Below are 18039 nucleotides of genomic sequence, written 5' to 3'. Positions count from 1 at the left end.
AGCAAATTCAGCAGGAGAGATATGTGCAATGTTTCACTCAGTTTTGTATTTGACATCTTCATTTAAAATGCTAAGATGCAATATCATTCACTTTGAAGTGGGGAAAATGCAAAATGTGTTTCCCTTTTATCTGTGTGATTCCTTAAGAAACGTGTTTTTAAAATATGTGTTCTAAATGGTTTTTTATTCTGTATCACTGCTTTGGCCATGTGGCTCTCAATTTCATTGTGCCAGATTCTCAGCTGCCTGAAATGCGGGGATGAGAAGCTCTGGAATTACAGCAAAATTTTTGTTCCATAAGCGCAATACTGCATCATTAACATTTTTAATGGTATGGATTTTGTACCATCTGTGTATGTTTGCAAATATTAAGTTATTACATGTTTTAAAATGAGCGTTTTTCATCCTAAATTTTATATGTTTGCAAATATATTTTTTTAATAAAATTTCAAAACCAAGTTTTAGCACCTATTAAATTTTAATTGTGTTTTTATTTAATTTATAGAAATAGGAACTTTTAAATGAACTGCTGTACTTCACCAGGGCCCCATACTGCAGATGGGGTATGGTGAGGGAACAAAACCAACAAAGAAAACCCTCATCCACCTCTTTCCGGCCTGTATAGTCAGGGTTCTCCGAGAAACAGAAGCAAAAGAAATATAGATAGAGCCATGCGCCATATAATGATGTTTTCGTCAACAACAGACCACATATATGACAGTAGTTCCATAAGATTATAATGCGGTGTTTTCACTATACCTTTTCTATGTTTAGATACACAAATACTTTGACCATTGTGTTACAGTTGCCTACAGTATTCAGTACGGTAACATGCTGTCCAGGTTTGTGGCCTAGGAGCCATAGGCCAGGTGTGTGGTGGGCTGCGCCATCTGGGTCTAGGTAGGCACACTCTAGGATGTTTGCACAGTGAAACTGCCCAAGGATGCATTTCTCAGGTCCCCACTGTTAAGCAACGCATAACTGTGTAGATACAGCAGTCCCCCGCTTGTCCGAAGTTTCGCTTTCCACGGTTTCAGTTACCTGCAGTCAACCAAGGTCCAAAAATATTAGATGGAAAATCCCAGAAATAAACAATTCATAAGTTCTAAGTTGTATGCTGTTCTGAGTAGCATGATGAAATCTCACTGTCCTGCCCCAGCCGTGAATCACCCTTTGTCCAGTGTATCCATGCTGCCCGCCCTTCGAGCACTTAGTAGCCATCTCAGTTATCAGATCAACTGGCACCGTATCCTAGTACTTGTGTTCAGGTCACCCTAAGTTTATTTAATTGTGTCCCCAAAGTACAAGAGTAATGAGGCTGTAAAGTGCTTCCTTTAAGTGAAAAGGAGAAAGTTCTTGACCTAATAAGGAAAGGGGGAAAAAATTGTGTGCCAAAGTAGCTAAGATCTGCAGTAAGAACAAATCTATCCAATTGTGAAGAAGGAAAAAGAAATACGTGCTAGTTTTGCTGTTGCATCTTAAACTGTGAAAGTTATGGTCACAGTTCATGGTAAGTACTTACTTAAGATGGAAAAGGCATGAAATTTGTGGGTGGAAGACAGGAACAGAAAAGTGTTCTGATTGAAGGCAACATGTTGCACCGGAAAGCATTGAGTCTACACGAAGTCTTCAGCAAGGCATCCCCTGAAAGGAGTGACACCAAGCCATTTACTGCAGGTAAGGGATGGTCACACAGATTCAGGAATACAGGTCAGTAGCCCAACACTATTGTCACAATGCCTATGTCGTTCACCTCAGGCATTGTACGTACCATCTCACGTCGTCACAAGAAGAGTGAGTACAGTACAATAAGATTTTGAGAGAGACCACCTTCACATAACTTTTCTTACAGTATGTTATAATTGTTCTATTTTATTATTAGTTATTGTTAATCTCTTACTGTGCCTAATTTATAAATTAAACTTTATCATAGGAATGTATGTATAGGGAAAAATATATAGCATATGTAGAGTTCAGTGCTATCTGAGGTTTCAGACATCACTAGGGGTCTTGGAACATATCCCCTGCAGATAAGGGAGGACTGCTGTATATAGGAAGAGATTTATTACAAGATATTGGCTCACATGATTATGGAGGCTGAGAAGTCCCACTATCTGTCATCTGCAAGCTGCAGACCCAGAAAATCTAGAGGTGCAGATTCCAGACCAGGTCTGAAGGCTGGAGAACCAGCAGCACTGATGTCTCAGCTCAAGAAGTCAAATAAAAATTCATTTTTATTTATTTTATTTTTTATAGGCGGGGTCTTGCTGTGCTGCCCAAGCTGCCTCAACCTCCTGAGCTGTGACTACAGGTGTGAGCCACCTCACCTGGCTCAAGCACAGTCAATTCAACCCCCCTCCTCTTCTGTGTTCTATCCAGGCCCTCCACAGATGGGATGATGCCCACCCACACTGGGGAGGGCAGCACTGCTTTACTCAGCCTCCCAATTCAAACGCTACTCTCTTCCAGACACACCCAGAAATAATGGTCAACCACTATCTAGGCATCCTGTGGCTCAGTCAAGTTGTCACATAAAATTAATCATCACACAGCCGATTCCCAGCCAGTTGGATCACAGGCCCCATGGATTCTTAAGTCTGAAGCCTCTGAGTACTGGAGCCTATTAAATACTCCTTTCCAAGTAGCTGTCCGTTATAATTCATGTGGGTGGACACCTAAAGAACTTCATTTACTCCTCCAAATTTTCCCAGAGAGAGGACACAATTTTAATCATGGCCAAAAACAGGGTTTTTTATTTTTATTTTTGGAGACAGTCTCACTCTGTTGACCCTGGCTAGAGTGCGGTGGTGTCATCATAGCTCACTGCAACCTCCAACTCCTGGGCCCAAGTGATCCTCCTGCCTCAGCCTCCTGAGTAGCTGGGACTACAAGCACGGGCCACCACACCCGGTTAATTTTTCTATTTTTAGTGGAGACCAGGGGTCTCACTCTTGCTCAGGCTGGTCTCTAACTGCTGATTGCTCTAACAAGCAATCCTCTTGCCTCGGCCTCCTGGAGTGCTAGGATTACAGGCGTGAGCCACCACGCCTGGCCTCAAAAACACTTTTATTAGAGAGTTTACAGCCAGGATCATTTCCCAAATTCACTCAATTCACGGGTATTGAGCTCTTACGATGTGCCAAGCATCTAGGATGATAAGGAAGGAAAGAAGGAGGGAGAGATGAAGGGAAGAAAAACCTGATCATTATGGAACATAGAGAAAAGTTTAAAAAAAAAAAGGTTTAATTATACATCTCCCTAATAATCATTGTCATCACCCAACAATGTAATCAGTATTTACAATTTATCATAAATTCTTCCTAAAATGTTTGCTATACCTGCCTGCCTTAGAGCTAACTCTTGCCTTATGACTGCTTTACGCACGCTCGCCCAGTCATCATGAATGCTGCATGCTCGTTCAGCAGGGAAGAATTACTGCCCCATTGTTTTCCTGATCTTCACAATAACCCATTTTAGGGAGAAGGGTGGTGAGGCCTAGAGTGACTGAGGTTGTGCCAAAGATTGCGTATTAAGCAGAGGTGGGGCCGGGCGCGGTGGCTCACGCCTGTAATCCTAGCACTCTGGGAGGCCGAGGTGGGCGGATCGTTTGAGCTCAGGAGTTCGAGACCAGCCTGAGCAAGAGCGAGACCCCATCTCTACTAAAAATAGAAAGAAATTATATAGACAGCTAAAAATATATATAGAAAAAATTAGCCGGGCATGGTGGCGCATGCCTGTAGTCCCAGCTACTCGGGAGGCTGAGACAGGAGGATCCCTTGAGCTCAGGAGTTTGAGGTTGCTGTGAGCTAGGCTGACGCCACGGCACTCACTCTAGCCTGGGCAACAGAGTGAGACTCTGTCTCAAAAAAAAAAAAAAAAAAAGCAGAGGTGGGTCAGGACCTGAAGCCAAGCGGACTGGAGAGCTGCTCTGGAATTCCAGCTCTCCATGACTCTGTTGCCTCCAGGATAAAATATCCTAGACGATTTTTATAGTTTCTTAGGTCATTCATGTCCCCTCTGTTTATTAAAAGCTGGAGTGGTCTGCTTCTCACCTGCCGAGACCTAGCAAGCCAGGTAACCAGGTTCACAGGAATTTTGTGAAACGCTAACGTGTGTAGGTCCTGAATAAGAGCTGTGGAGTTTTCTCTTTAAAATGAAATGGATGGGGTTTGGGGTTTCTCGGTTGTTTGTAATGATGTTTTCCCACACTGTTTACGGATCCTGGTTCATAGATTAGAGGTTGCTATAAAAATTTGGTATTTGAATAAGGAGTGTATGAATAAGAGATTGTTGAGGCTTCTGAGAAGCAATGTTTGTCTCAGAGCTGTCTGGAACCAGCCGGTCCCCGTACTGGAGAAGAAGCTGGAAACCGGGCAGCCTTGTTGTCACTGTGCGGGAAACCTTGATGTCACCGTGCGGGAAGCACACCTGCAGACCAGGGTGGAGGGAGCCGCAGCAAGAGCCAGTCATGAGTCGAGCATAGTTCCAGGTGTCACACAGTGCGAACTGGCTGCCTGTGACATGTAACATGAAGAGTCCTAATTCAAGACTGTAACCTCTTAGCACCTGCTGAATGGAGTTGCAGGTGAGAAGACAGCTGCCAGCTCGCAGACACATAGGGAAGCCATGGAGGGCCCGTGCTGTGCAGACAGCGGGGAGGGGATTGGGCTCCCAGCAAGAGCCTTGTGCACCTTACATGCGTCTCTTGAGGTTCACTGGGCTAAATTAGCCAAAATAAAGGTGGCTGGTAAGAGATTTCTTATAACTCACCAAGGTAGAATGGCTTGAAAAGGGGAAATGCAAAGTCAATGTGACAGTCATATCACGTTCAACAAACATTGGTTTCGGGTGAGTTTGAAGAAATTCTAAGTACAATTCCACAAGCAATCATGAGTGACACTCGTCATGTGCTTGGGCTTTGTGCGCATTCTCATTTAACCCTCTCTAAGCCCTGAGAGATGCTTATTCAGGATGCAGCCTCAGGAAAGGGCCCCGGCACACGTACACACAACACCGTCCTGTAACCCCCAGGAAGGGACAGGGGCACTGGCTGTGGCAGGACTGATGTCAGTCCATTATTCTGAGAAGGGCCCCAGATGGCCCACAGGCCGAGAATGTGGAGCCAGGAGGGAAGCCACAGTCCACAGGAACTGCCGTGTCCTTACTGTTCCCTGTCTCTCCAGGACGGTGCGGCTGGCGTTGCCTGAGGCCCAGCAAGGCTCTAGGAGACACCGTCAGCAAGCCACCCCCATTTTCAGTGTCAGCAACAGTGCCCTAGCTTCTAAAGTAGGTGCAAAGCCTGGACCCCTACACATTTTATGCAACTCAGTGCCCATTTTGCTATTTCTCTTATGGGTCCCTGCCTCTGGGGATTGCCCCTCCCAGGCCAGTGGGCTTTCCCAGAATAGACCTGGCTAACACCCCCTCCCCATGCTGCTGGCACTGGGAGGCTTCCCTGACTTCTCTTTGGCCCCCCAGGCCCTCTGGATGGAAAGGGGACTCTAGCAGTGGGGTGTAGGCAATAGTCCCTGTTTAACTGCACCAGGGGCCTCAAACCCACCTGACACTTTGCCCCTCCCTTTTTTTTTTTTTTTTTTTTTGAGTCAGAGTCTCTGTCACCCGGGCTACAGTGCTGTGGCATCAGCCTGGCTCATGGCAGCCTCAAACTCCTGGGCTCAAGCAATCCTTCTGCCCTCAGCCTCCAGGTAGCTGGGACTACAGGCATGCGCCACCATGCCTGGCTATTTTTTCTAGTTTTTGTAGAGACAATGTCTCACTATGTTGCTCAGCTGGTCTCAAACTCCTGGCCTCAAGCAATCTTCCCGGCTCGGACTCCAAAAGTGCTAGGATTACAGGTGTGAGCCACTGTGCCCGGCCCTTGCCCCCTTTTTGAACAAAGATTTTGTCATTCCCCCTTAGAGAATATAACCAATGGCTACACACACAATTTAAAATAATATGATAATTGTGATAGAAAGCAGGAATTTTACAGCAATAATAATGACACATTCCATATTAAATACGTAAATGCTTGGGCATAGCTACACCTCTTTCCACCTCACTGCAAAGCTGCTCTCCCAGGTGGGGTCTGCCGAGGGCCCAACACACCTAGGGGTCTGCATCCCCCCACCCGCCGTCACCCCCTGCCCAGCTCTCAGTGGCTCGTCGCCCAGGATGGTGGAGTTATTAAGGCTCCCAGTGAACTCTGGGGTGTCTAAATGATGGCCTGGAGTGTGACAGCTGCCGGTGCAGCACCTTTGATCACCCAGCATCTGCCCAGGCTGTGTCGCAGGGAAAGGGCAGAGAAAGGCGGGCGGGCAGGTGGGAGGAGGGAGACACACCGAGCAGCCGTGTGTCAGTCCCCTCGTCTGACCCCAGGGCTGGGATCCGCAGCTGCTCCTGGCAGGCGCTGTGCGTGGCCCCACACGCATCAGACGGTGCGCTGCCCGGGAAGCGGGCGCACAGTGCAGAGGTGCAGGTCACTGTCGTTGAGTGGAATGAATTTCACCCTCCTGACCACGTGGGGGACGGTGTTGCGTTGTTACCCCATTTTATTCCTCAGGAAACCCCAAGTGAGTAATGTGCCTGAGGCCATCGCCCGGCTCACCCAGCGAGAGAGCAGCAGAGGTGAACACCGCCTCCCTCTGGCTTTGTGGAACATGGAGAAAGCTTCTTGGTCCCGGGAGAATTCTGAAGGGTATTTTGCAATGCTGGTGGCATTGCTCTCCCTGCCCGGCAATCATGGGTTCAAGGACGGCTTCGCCTGCTTTGATTACTCCCGGTTCCCCCCGACAGGCGACAGGCGGGCTCTGCAGGGCAGACCCTCCCTCCCCTCCACAGCCTCTCCTGCTTTCCAGTTCAGTGTTTTTACATCGGAAAGAGTTTATCACCGCAGTGACCCCTTCGCCCATGCCAGCTTGGCCGGGCAGTTTTGTCACAGGGAATTCTGTTATTTCAAAACTGGCTGTCCGTGGTCACGCCCTCCTGGGAGCCTTCCCTGCCTGCAGGCCCAGCAGGCGATTCTTGCGCAGGTCCTGCGACAGTGCTGCATAAGCACTCAGCCCCTGCGGACCTGTGACCTCCTCAGCCAGGACCAGGACTGGACCATCTCGCCGCTCCAAGCACTTAGACTGCGCCCCGCACACAGGCTGTGATAAATGAACTGATGTGTGAATCAAAGGGTCAGTGACGGCAAAACCATTTCCCTGTCCTGACTGGCGGACCGACTGCAGCGGCACTTTCCTGCTTTGCGGCAGCACAAAGGAAATGCTTTTGTGACGCCTTGTCTAAGTCACCAGAACGGACGGACTGGGTGCTGCCGCTAACTGTGGCGGTGAGGATGAAGAGAAAACAAGTAAAAGTCCTCCTGTCGGGGGCCAGCGAACCCTGGCTTGGGGCTGAGATCTCACCAACCCTCACCCACCCTCAGGAGGGAGGAGGTGCTGTTAGTGGTTTCATGTTTCCCAGGAAGAGCTGTGACTCAGAGCAGTTAAGCAACCCCTCCACGTGCCCTTCCAGAGCTCTAGTCCTGCCCCACTCTCAGCTATCCAGCAACCAGCCCAGGAGGAAATCTACTAATCTTCCCGCAAAACAAAAGAAAAACTTTAATCTTTAAACTCCACAGGAACAAAATAGCCCCCTCCACCACCCCTACCTTGCTCAGGGAAACCCAGGAGCTACCAGAAAAGGGGACAAGGGTGACAATCTCTCCCTGCTACATCCTGCAGACGGTGCCAGGTGCAGCCCCTAAAGAGCACCCTGTCAGCAGCACCGCCCTCTCCCAGCCCCACCTGGCACGGCGCCCCCCGGCAGGGGCTGACGGGGCTGCAGGGGTTTGCTGGGAGGCGGCTCCCTGCTCCTCACCCAGGGAGGCACCCAGGCCTGCAGCAGTGCCAGGCAGAACCTGACTCCACTCTACGCAAAGTGCAAGTTACAATGACTAGGCATCTTTTCTTTACGCACGAGGAAAGCGGGTCTGGCAAGGCTTGGCTGGCCTGGACACTGGCAGCTTACCTCTCAGGAGCGCCAGGCCTCTCCAGCCCCAGGCCTTCTGGGGTGACTCAGAGGACCAACGATCCAGTCTGGTCCTGGGACTGGCTGAGGACAGGCAGGGGCCTATCTGCAGTGGCAACCAGTAAAAAGCTCTCCCTCCCGGGGACTCGGCGCTGGCCGGAGTGAGAGCACAAGCCCTGTTTGCTACAGCGTGGAAGCAGAAGCGCTGCAATGTCCAGCCGCGAGTAACCCCCAGGGTAGCAAAGAGCCTGGGCTCGTGTGGGGAAAGGCATAAGATGCCCAGTGATATGAACAAGCAAGACCTGCGGATGGTTCACAACTGTACATGGGTAGAAAACAAAAATAAGACTTTAAGGAAATAACCAAAATGTCGTCAGTGGTGATCTCTGGTTGGCATGGAAGGATTGTAGGTTTTCCTCCTTGTGTGCGTATCAGTCAGGGTTCGACCAGAGTAACATAACCAGTAGGGTAGGAGGCATACATGAAGAGATTTGGAAAGCTGGGCCTGGAGGCTACTCCAGAGACGGAGGCTGGAGGATCCCTGGAGCCCAGGGCTATGGCCACACCTGTGAATAGCCGCTGTGCTCCACCTGGGCAACATAGTGAAAGTTTCAGAATAAACTGATGACTGGATGCCTGTAATCCCAGTACTTTGGGAGGCTGAGGTGGGAGGATCATATAAGGCCAGGAGTTCAAGACACACCTGGACAACATAATGAGACCCTGTCTCTACAAAAGATAGAAAAATTATCCCAGTGTGTGGTGTACACCTATAGTCCCAGCTACTCAGGAGGCTGAGTCAGGAGGATCACTTGAGTCCAGAAGTTTGAGGATGCAGTGAGCTATGATCATACCATGGTTCTCCAGCCTGGGAAACAGAGCAAGACCCTGTCTCAAAATTAATTAATTAAGTAATTTAATTAAAACAAAAACTAAATATGAAGTAGGGGACGATATTGTCCCTTAACCTATGGGATCTGATGTTATCTCCAGGTAGATCGTGTCAGAATTGAATTGAATTGGAGGACACCCAGGTGGTGTCCACTACAGGATTGCGTGGTAGGGAGAAATCTCTACACGTTTTGGTGACCAGAGGTCACAGAAATATTCTGTGTTGTACTGAGTGTATGAGAGCATGAAAATACACTTGGGTTGTTTTTTTCCCTCTATTAATACCAAAAATCACTGAATTGTACAATTTAAAAGGGTGAAATTTCAGGGCATATTCATTATATCTCAATAAAGCTGTGATTTTTTTTTTTTTTAAAGGCAATAAATGGGAAAGGAAAGAGGAAAGAAAGCCAGGTGTACCTGGGTGAGCCAGCTCCTAGCAAAGTCAAGGAGCTGGCAAGTTTCTCTCCTGTCTCCAGGTTCCCCTCCTCACCCTTGTCTCCCTCTCATGAGGTTCTCACCCAGCGCCCAGGCCCTGGAGTTTGCAGATACCTTGGAGAGAGCGATCTGCAAAATTCGTCCCAGAATTCCCTCTTCTTGTTGCACTTCCTTCTGCTACCGGCCATGGGGGCCCGACGCACTCCCAGCCCCTACACACACTTGCCCGGGAAAGCATACGGGCCCATGACCTGAAAGTGCTGGCAGTCTTCCAACCCCGCTGAACACGGTAGGACTTGCTTTTCCCAGACAGAGAATGGCCCCCAGGGCTCTGACCTGCCACACAGGGCCTGGCACAAAGGGAAAACTCAACCTCTGTGTGTTGCAAGAATAAGCCCATTTTACAGACGTAAGGAAGCTGAGGCTCAAAAGAAGGGCAGGGATCTACCCAGAGCCGTGCAGGTTTTGGATTGCCTCCCTCCCCTCTCTCTGCCAAGCCCAGGGTGGGACCGCACCAGTTAGAGGCAAAGGTGACTGAGTGGCAGAACCAGACTTTCTGGAGAGCTCTTTGCCATGTGTGTATCGGAGCTCTGGAAGGGCTGCTACCCTCTCACCGAGTAGTTCCCTGTTTCCTCTGGTTCAGGAGATGGTAAGGGATGTTTAATAAGTGAGGACATAGCCCCGTGATGACACAATACACAGCTAGTAAAAACAATGTTTTTGAAAAATTTTGAAATGCTAATGGGAAAGTGTAAGAGAAAATGGTATATTTCATATGATCCTGACAGTGTATTTTTTTTTTTTAAAAAAAGAATCCATAATAGCAAACATGTTGAACAAGGACTACCTGTTCTCAGCCCTGCCCGACCACCTGGGATGCAGCTGTGCTCCCACCCCCACTTTGTAGCCCCTCCCCAGCCCCTCACCTATGACTATGACCTTCTTTTTTCTTTTCTTTCTTCTTTTTTTTTTTTTTAGGCGGGTCTCACTATGTTGCCCAGGCTGGTCTCAAACTCCCGGCCTTATGTTATGTGGTCCAATCATAGCTCACAGCAACCTCAAACTCCTGGGCTCAAGCAATCCTCCTGTCTCAGCCTCCCAAGTAGCTGGGACTACAGGCATATGCCACCATGCCTGGCTAATTTTTTTTTTACTAGTTTTTATAGATTCAGTGTCTTGCTATGTTGCTCAGCTGGTCTCAAACTCCTGGCCTCAAGCAATCTTCCCAGCTCGGACTCCAAAATGCTAGGATTACAGGCGTGAGCCACCGCACCCAGCCTTATTTTCTTCATAAAAATTACAATAAATCAACATTTGTCAAATGAACAAATGACTTTAACAGTGGTCCTCATTGGATGGAATTATGCCTGATTTTAGCTTACTTTTAAATTTTCTGTACTTTTTAGGTTTTTCCAATGAGTATGTTTTACTTCTATAATCAGAAATTAAAGTGTTTTTTTAAAAAAATTCAATGCAAGAGAAATTTTTTTTTTTTTTTTTTTTTTTTTTTTTTTTTTTTTGAGACAGAGTCTCACTCTGTTGCCCGGGCTAGAGTGCCGTGGCATCAGCCTAGCTCACAGCAACCTCAGACTCCTGGGCTCAAGCAATCCTCCTGCCTCAGCCTCCCGAGTAGCTGGGACTACAGGCATGTGCCACCATGCCTGGCTGATTTTTTTCTATATATATAATTTTAGCTGTCAAGATCATTTCTTTCTATTTTTAGTAGAGACGGGGTCTCGCTCTTGCTGGGGCTGATCTCGAACTCCTGACCTGGAACGATCCTCCCGACTCGGCCTCCCAGAGTGCTAGGATTACAGGTGTGAGCCACCGCGCCCGGCCTCTATGAATGATCTGAACCGATTATATTGTCACCTCCCTGGGGCAACATTATCAAAAGAGGCATTTTCCCAAAAATTCTTCCGAAAGGAAATTTCAGGCATTGGAAGGACAGACAGATTTATTAAAACTCAATCAGCCTCCAAACCTCTATCAGGTCCCCACGAGGGGGCCCTTGACTAGGGATGGGGGGGTGTCAGGCTGGACACTCACCCCACAGGGCCTCACCGTAGGCCCCTGCAGGTGCTGAGCCTTGGACATGAATCCAGGAAGGTGTCCCACCAACCTAGCCTTGGATGCTGGCCACACTGCAAGTGCTGTGCTGGCGTGGGGCTCTCAGCGGCTGGCCCAAGCATGCCCCAAGGAGCACACACGTGGGCCCAGCCCTGCCAAAGCGATGCCCAGCTCTGTCACTCAGGAACGCAGCTGCCCGGGGCCCATTCACGCCTCATCGGTGCCCACTCGGTGGACGTGCAGGAGCACATCGGGATAGCTTTGCCCCAAGTTTCATGTGGACAGCAAAGCAAGGGCAGGAGAGGCCACACCATTGAGCACCCACCGCCTGGGGGTTTGCTCCCAACCCAAAAACATCCAGCACAGCAGCCCGGCTTATGAAACACAGGAGCGGCTTTACATAATCATGGGAAATGAGGAGAAAATGTGTGTTCATAAAAATGCACCCTCCCCCCAGCCTCAGCAGTATTTTCTTCAAGATGCAATTTGATTTTGCTTTTTTTCTGGTTATAAAAGTCAACTATGTGCATTGCCACTAGATTCCAACAAAGGAAGAAACTGAGAGTCCTCCTCAGTCCCACCCCTCAAGTCCCCCACGGCCTGGAGCCTATCCCTACAGACTCTAGTTTGCCCCCGTGAATTTACCAACACACAAGCATGCACACAAGTGCACAAATGCACACATATACTTTTATTTGTTTATTGTTTTATTAGTATTGTTGTTATTTTTTGAGACAGGGTCTTGGCTGTTGCCTGGGGCTAGAGTGCAGTGGCATGGTCATAGCTCACTGAAACCTCAGACTCCTGGGCTCAAGATATCCTCCTGGCTCAGCCTCCTGAGTAGGTGAGACTACAGACACACACCAGCACACCCAGCTAATTTTTCAAATTTTTTGTAGAGACAGGATCTTGCTATGTTGCTCACGCTTGTTTCAAACTCATGGCCTCAAGTGATCCTCCCACCTTGGCCTCCCAAAGCTCTGAGATTACAAGTGTGAGCCACTATGCCCTGGCCTGCTTTTATTTATTTATTTCAATATTTAAAATAAATTTATTTTTATTTTTAGGGTAAAGTATAAAAGAACGAAAGATAACCATGCACTCAAGATAAATAGTTAAATATCTGGCACTAAAAGGTAGTTAACAACAAATTTCTGTTACCAGAAGTTCAGCACTTGTCCCCAGGGCCACATCAAAAGAACGAGGACAAGTGGTTTGAGAAAGAAAGAGGAGTTTATTAATTTGCCAGCAAAGAGGAGGCTGGCAGACTCCCATCTCAAGGTACCAGCATAACCCTTCTGAGCAGAAGTACAAAGCTTTTAAAGGTTCTGATCTATCCCATCTTTGGCTAAGACAATCTCGTGACCTCCACCCAGACAATTCCCTTGAGGCATCTCCGGTGGCAGAGGCAACACTCCCCTGCCTCTCCCGACCACTGGCCTGAGGCAGGGATGCAGGTCCTGGTTCTCCAATAGAGTGGGGGATGTTGTAAAGAGACATAAAACATTTTTGCCTTTTTTTAAAGCCATTCCTTCTGTTACATATTTCCCCCTGTCAACATTACCCTCTATATCCATGGGAAGAGGGGCGAGGTAGTCATCGAGCTACTTCCTGCTGAATCAGGGCGATGTTTCAGGTGGAAGGTTTATGCTTACGTATGCCATTGCAAAGCTTAGGCAGTATATTTACAACAACAGATTACCAGGTGGAGAAAAGTCATAAGTAATAACTACAACAGTGAGGATTAAGGCAAAATGGCTGTCGCCTTGCACACGATGTCTGATACACAGCTGGGTTAGAAAAGAAACGTGGGGCCTCTGATGAGAGTACAGAGCCATTAGTTGCACCCTGTGGGTGATCAGAGAGACCGGCTTCTGCAAATTCAGAAATCACATACAGCCTGAGCAAGGTTTAGGAAGACAAACCCAGCAGCAAGACAGATCAACAGAAGAGGCAATAGCCCAGGGCAATCCTCACTAAGGAGTTGTCTCTCCGTGCTACAGACAGACTTTTATCTATTTTTGACAGAAATAGGATCACCTGCCTGTTGTTCTACACCTTGCTTTTACTCCATTAACCATGGATCACAGACATCTCTGCACCACGCATTGGACTTTAAATGCTCACTCAGCTGAGGGGCACCAAGCAAGGTGTTGAACTCAGGTCTGTCCAGCTGTAGAACCCAAAGTCCTGACAGTCTTGCCAGCATTTTTCTCTGGAGAGTTCTTAGGACCCCAAAACAGGATTGCCTGAGGGTCTTATTAGAAATGCAGAGTCAAAGGCTTCACCCCAGAGATTCTGATTCTGAAGGTTAGGTGTGGTGCCCAGGGAGCCGCGTGTTTAACAGCTGCTCAGGCAAGTCTCACAACCTAGCCAGGTAGAGAGGACTGTCGTGTCTGGTCTTTGGGACCATTAAGAAGCTACATTTCCCTACAGGCCCTTCCAGTTTCTGTCCCCAAGTCAATATGCTTTATCAGAACCTCCTTTCTTAGGAAGGGTGGACTTGACAGTGATCTGGTGAAATGACACCAGGCCACCTGGCCTCTCCAGCGCCTGTGCTCCACCATGGTAGACGTGTTTGCAGGGGACGCTTCCTGCAGAATCATCCCCTAAGCACAGAGCTGCCAGTCAGAGGGCACATGCACCGTGGGGCACTCGTGTCTGGGAGGGCAGCCAGGTGCCCAGGGCTGACAGCAGCAAGAGCTGGACCTTGGTTCTGCCACCCTGGGCCTTCGTGAAAGCACACAGGCTTTGTGGGCGGCCGAGAAGGTGCTGCAGCGATGCCACCTGCCCTGGGCAGGGCAGAGCAAGGCGCCCGTGAAACAGCGAGAGGGTGTGAGTGTCAGCAAGTGTGAGCGTGAGCATGGGACAGTGTGAGTGAGCATGAGAGTGTGTAAGTGTGAGTGTGACTGAGAGTGTGTAAGTGTGTGAGTATGAGCAAGTGTGAAAGCACAAGTGCGAGGGAGCGTGGGAGCGTGTGAATGTGAGAGCGAGTGCGTGGGACGGAGAGTGTGTGAGCAAGTGTGAGTGTGTGAGAGAGTGCAGGAGTATATGGAAGTGGGAAAGCCCGAGTGTGAGAGTGTGACCGTGAGAATGTGAGAGCGAGCTCACTGTGAGAGCGAGAGAGTGCGCGTGTATGCATGAGGGTGTGAGAGAGAGTGTGTGTGTGTGTGTGTGTGTGTGTGTCAGTTCCTGCAACCTGCACTTCCTCATGCCTGGCCCTAGCACAGCCCCCTCAGGGGCCCTGCAGCACCCACAGAGGGGGGACATGCATGTCCCCTCACGGCCCGTCTCCCATACCAGTGGCCCCTGCCTAGCATTGCTGACCCAGCCCGGCATTTCCTGCTGGGGTGCAGCTCGGAACCCTGCCGCTCCACATTCTGCTCCAGGCAGCCATGGCAACCCATCAGCACTGTCCCGGCGATCAAAAGCCACCCCCCATAGCCACCCCAATAACAATACTAGGCCTTATGCCACCCCCTCAGCACCTAATTTCCTACAGGTCCCATTTAGTGATTCTGGAGGTTCCCAGGAAGCCAGCTATGGGGGACTTTTATATGGGGACTTGCCCTGTCCTGACTCCCCTAGGGGTGCCCCTCTCCCTAGGTGCTGCACGGGTCCTGGGGGACAGCTCAGACTCTGGCATGTGGCTCTGCTCTCAGGTCACAGTGGCTTTTGCTGGCACCTGATGCTGGCAGCAGGACATGTGTGCCACTTCCTACCCTCCAACAGAGCACCTTTGTGTCTCAGCTCCTGGGAAGGCTGGAATGGAGGGCACCAGTCTGAGGGCAAGATTCCCTGCCCTGAGGTCCCCCTGATGCCCTCTCTCCTTGGGGGCAGCTCTGGCACTTGCTGGCTGTGTGACCTTGGGCATATCACTTCACATTCGTGCCTTCATTCTGCAGGCATTTATTGAGTCCCTACCATATATGAGACACAGTTGTCGTCCCTGGGGATACAGCCAGGGACAAGAGAATGCATGCCGCTCTCTTGGAGCTGACAGAAGGTAATGCAGGTGGGAGCAGAGCCCCGAAGAGACTAGGACAGGCAGTGTGACAGGTGGGAGGGGCTGCTCAGGGTCCAGGCCATGTGAGAAGCCTCGAGAAGGGCTCTACTGGCTCAGGGAGTGGCATCTGCAAAACCTCTAGGTGGGAGTGAGCTTGGGTTTGTAAGGAAAGCACGAAGGCCAGTGTGGCTGGAGTGGGTGAGGGTGAGGAGCTGAATTTGATTCTAAGGGCGGAGGGAGAGCAATCGGGGGGCTAAGCTGGGGAGCACCGTTTTCACTGGCAGCCATGGGAGACCAAGCAGGAGGCTGAAAGTGGACAGGTGTGAGGGCAGGAAGGAGCCAGATGTCAGCTGGAGGCCAGGCAGGATCCAAGGTCTCCCTCCCGAGTGCCACGTGACCAAGGAGGTGTGTGTCTGAATGAAGACCCAGGACCTCGGAATTGGGGGGACGACCATGGGCAAACAGCGTGCTGGCCACACCTGCAGCCAGCCCAGGATTCTGGTTCTGAAGCTGACCTTGGGGAAGACAAAAAGCTCCTGCAATGTGGCTGGAGCCTAGGGTGACCTGGGCTGTGTGAAAGTGGAAAAACTCATACTGTGTTTTCCCTCTGTGCTTCCCTGGGTTCTCGCACCACCTCAACCAACACAAGACTGCTGTAACCAAATGTGTAGGGGTTTCTCCCCCACACCAAGCAAGCAGTTCCGCAGTGGACAGCAGCTGGGTGTCCGCCAGTTCAACTCAGTTCTGATGCTTTCTACCTGGAGATGGCCTTGGCAATGGCAGGTTGAGAGCTCAGACCCACAAGACTGCCTTGTCCTTCCTCCAGAACTGACGAACTGGCTTCAAGTTGGGGTTCCGACGACCCCCTCTTTGGGTTTGATTAATTTACTAGAGGCTCACAGAGCTCAGGGAAATGCTTTAAGGATATTTTAAAGGCTACAAATGAACCAGATGAAGAGGGGAGCTCTGGAAGGGTCCCGAGGCAGGAGCGTCTCTCTCCCTGGAGTTGGAGTATGTACCACCCTGCCCACACACAGATGAGTTCTTTTTTTTTTTTTTTTTTTTTTTTTTTTTGAGACAGAGTCTCGCTTCACTCTGTTGCCCTGGGTAGAGTGCAGTGGCATCATCACAGCTCACAGCAACCTCAAACTCCTAGGCTCAAGTGATCCTCCTGCCTCTTGAGTAGCTGGGACTATAGACGTACACCACTGTGCCCAGCTTATTTTCTATTTTTGGTAGAAATGGGGTCTAGCTCTTGCTCAGGCTGGTCTTTAATTCCTGGCCTCAAGCAATTCTCCTGCCTTGGCCTCTCAGAGTGCTAGGATTACAGGCGTGAGCCACCTATCCCGGCCATGTGGATGAATTCTTATTCACCTTCCTGTAAGTCTCCATACGTTCACCTATCCAGAAACTCTTCAAACCCTGTCCTTGTGCACCACCACGCCCGGCTAATTTTCTCTATTTTTGATAGAGACAGGGTCTCGCTCTTGCTCAGGCCGGTCTTGAGCTCCTGACCTCAAGCAATCCTCTGGCCTTGACCTCCCAGAGTGCTAGGATTACAGACATCAACCACCATGCCCAGCCTTTTATTGAGACTTCATTGATAGGCATGATTGAACCATGGGCAACTGTGTGGAAATGTGATTAGACAAAAAGGGCATGTTCTAATATTAATAGATGGAGTTTGCTTATCTCAGATTCCTCTTGGCCTCTCTGTGTAGCACTCCTGTGGCGCAGGACCCCTTCTGAAATGGGGGTCCTGTGACCTACCTACAATCAGACAAGGTAGGTGAGAGAATTTCTTTATGACCAGCTCCAAGACAGAAAGGGGGGGAAAGATTCCTGCCTTGGGGAGAAAAAGGAGCAGGTGAAAGGAGGGCAGGAAAAGGTCAGAGAGAGATTCTGTTTTCTGAGACCTGCTCCTGAGGCCTAAAGTGCCCCAACATGTTATTACTAACAAGGGCTAAGGGAGTTATGAGAAGGAACTGTAGGTGAAAACCCAGGCCACATTCATGTGGAATCCCAGGATGAGAGAAAGCTGCCCTGAGGTCCCTAGAAGCCTGTGGGAGGTGGGCAATTTTCTTTCCATCACTACTAGGTCCCCAGAGCCATGTGACATCATCAGAGACCAGGATGAATGCTGAGTGGCAAGGATTAGTCCCATTGGGCAGATGGGGAAATTGAGGTTTGGAATAGGGAGCCACTATCCTAGGGGCCACAGGATTGGAAGACCCAGAGCTTTGAAAGGTTTTCAAGGGTTTGCCTCTTTTACCAGACAGGCCTCTGAAGGTGGCACACCCTGGGGCCTCCTCACTGCAATCCCAGCCCGTAGTCCTCACCAGCCAGATGCCATGGGGCTGGCCTCTGTGGGCTGGGCCAGCAGGAGTGAGGCACTATGGGATGGCATACTTGGGGTCTGATCGGGCATCTGGGAGGCAGACCAGCCCAGGAGCACCTGGAAGCCAGCTGGGGGACTCACTTGAATTCAGTCCATTGTCTCACAGCCTGGAGCTCTGGGTATGAGCTATGCAGAGAACACAGAGAAGACACAGGCTGGCCTGGCCACTCGCCTCTTTCAGGGGTTCAGCCCCCTGCGTGGCCATCCATTTGAGGGGCTTACC

The sequence above is a fragment of the Eulemur rufifrons genome, chromosome 7 (assembly GCF_041146395.1).
Source record: "Eulemur rufifrons isolate Redbay chromosome 7, OSU_ERuf_1, whole genome shotgun sequence".
Taxonomy (NCBI): Eukaryota; Metazoa; Chordata; class Mammalia; order Primates; family Lemuridae; genus Eulemur; species Eulemur rufifrons.
Note: the sequence above shows the minus strand (reverse complement) of the source record.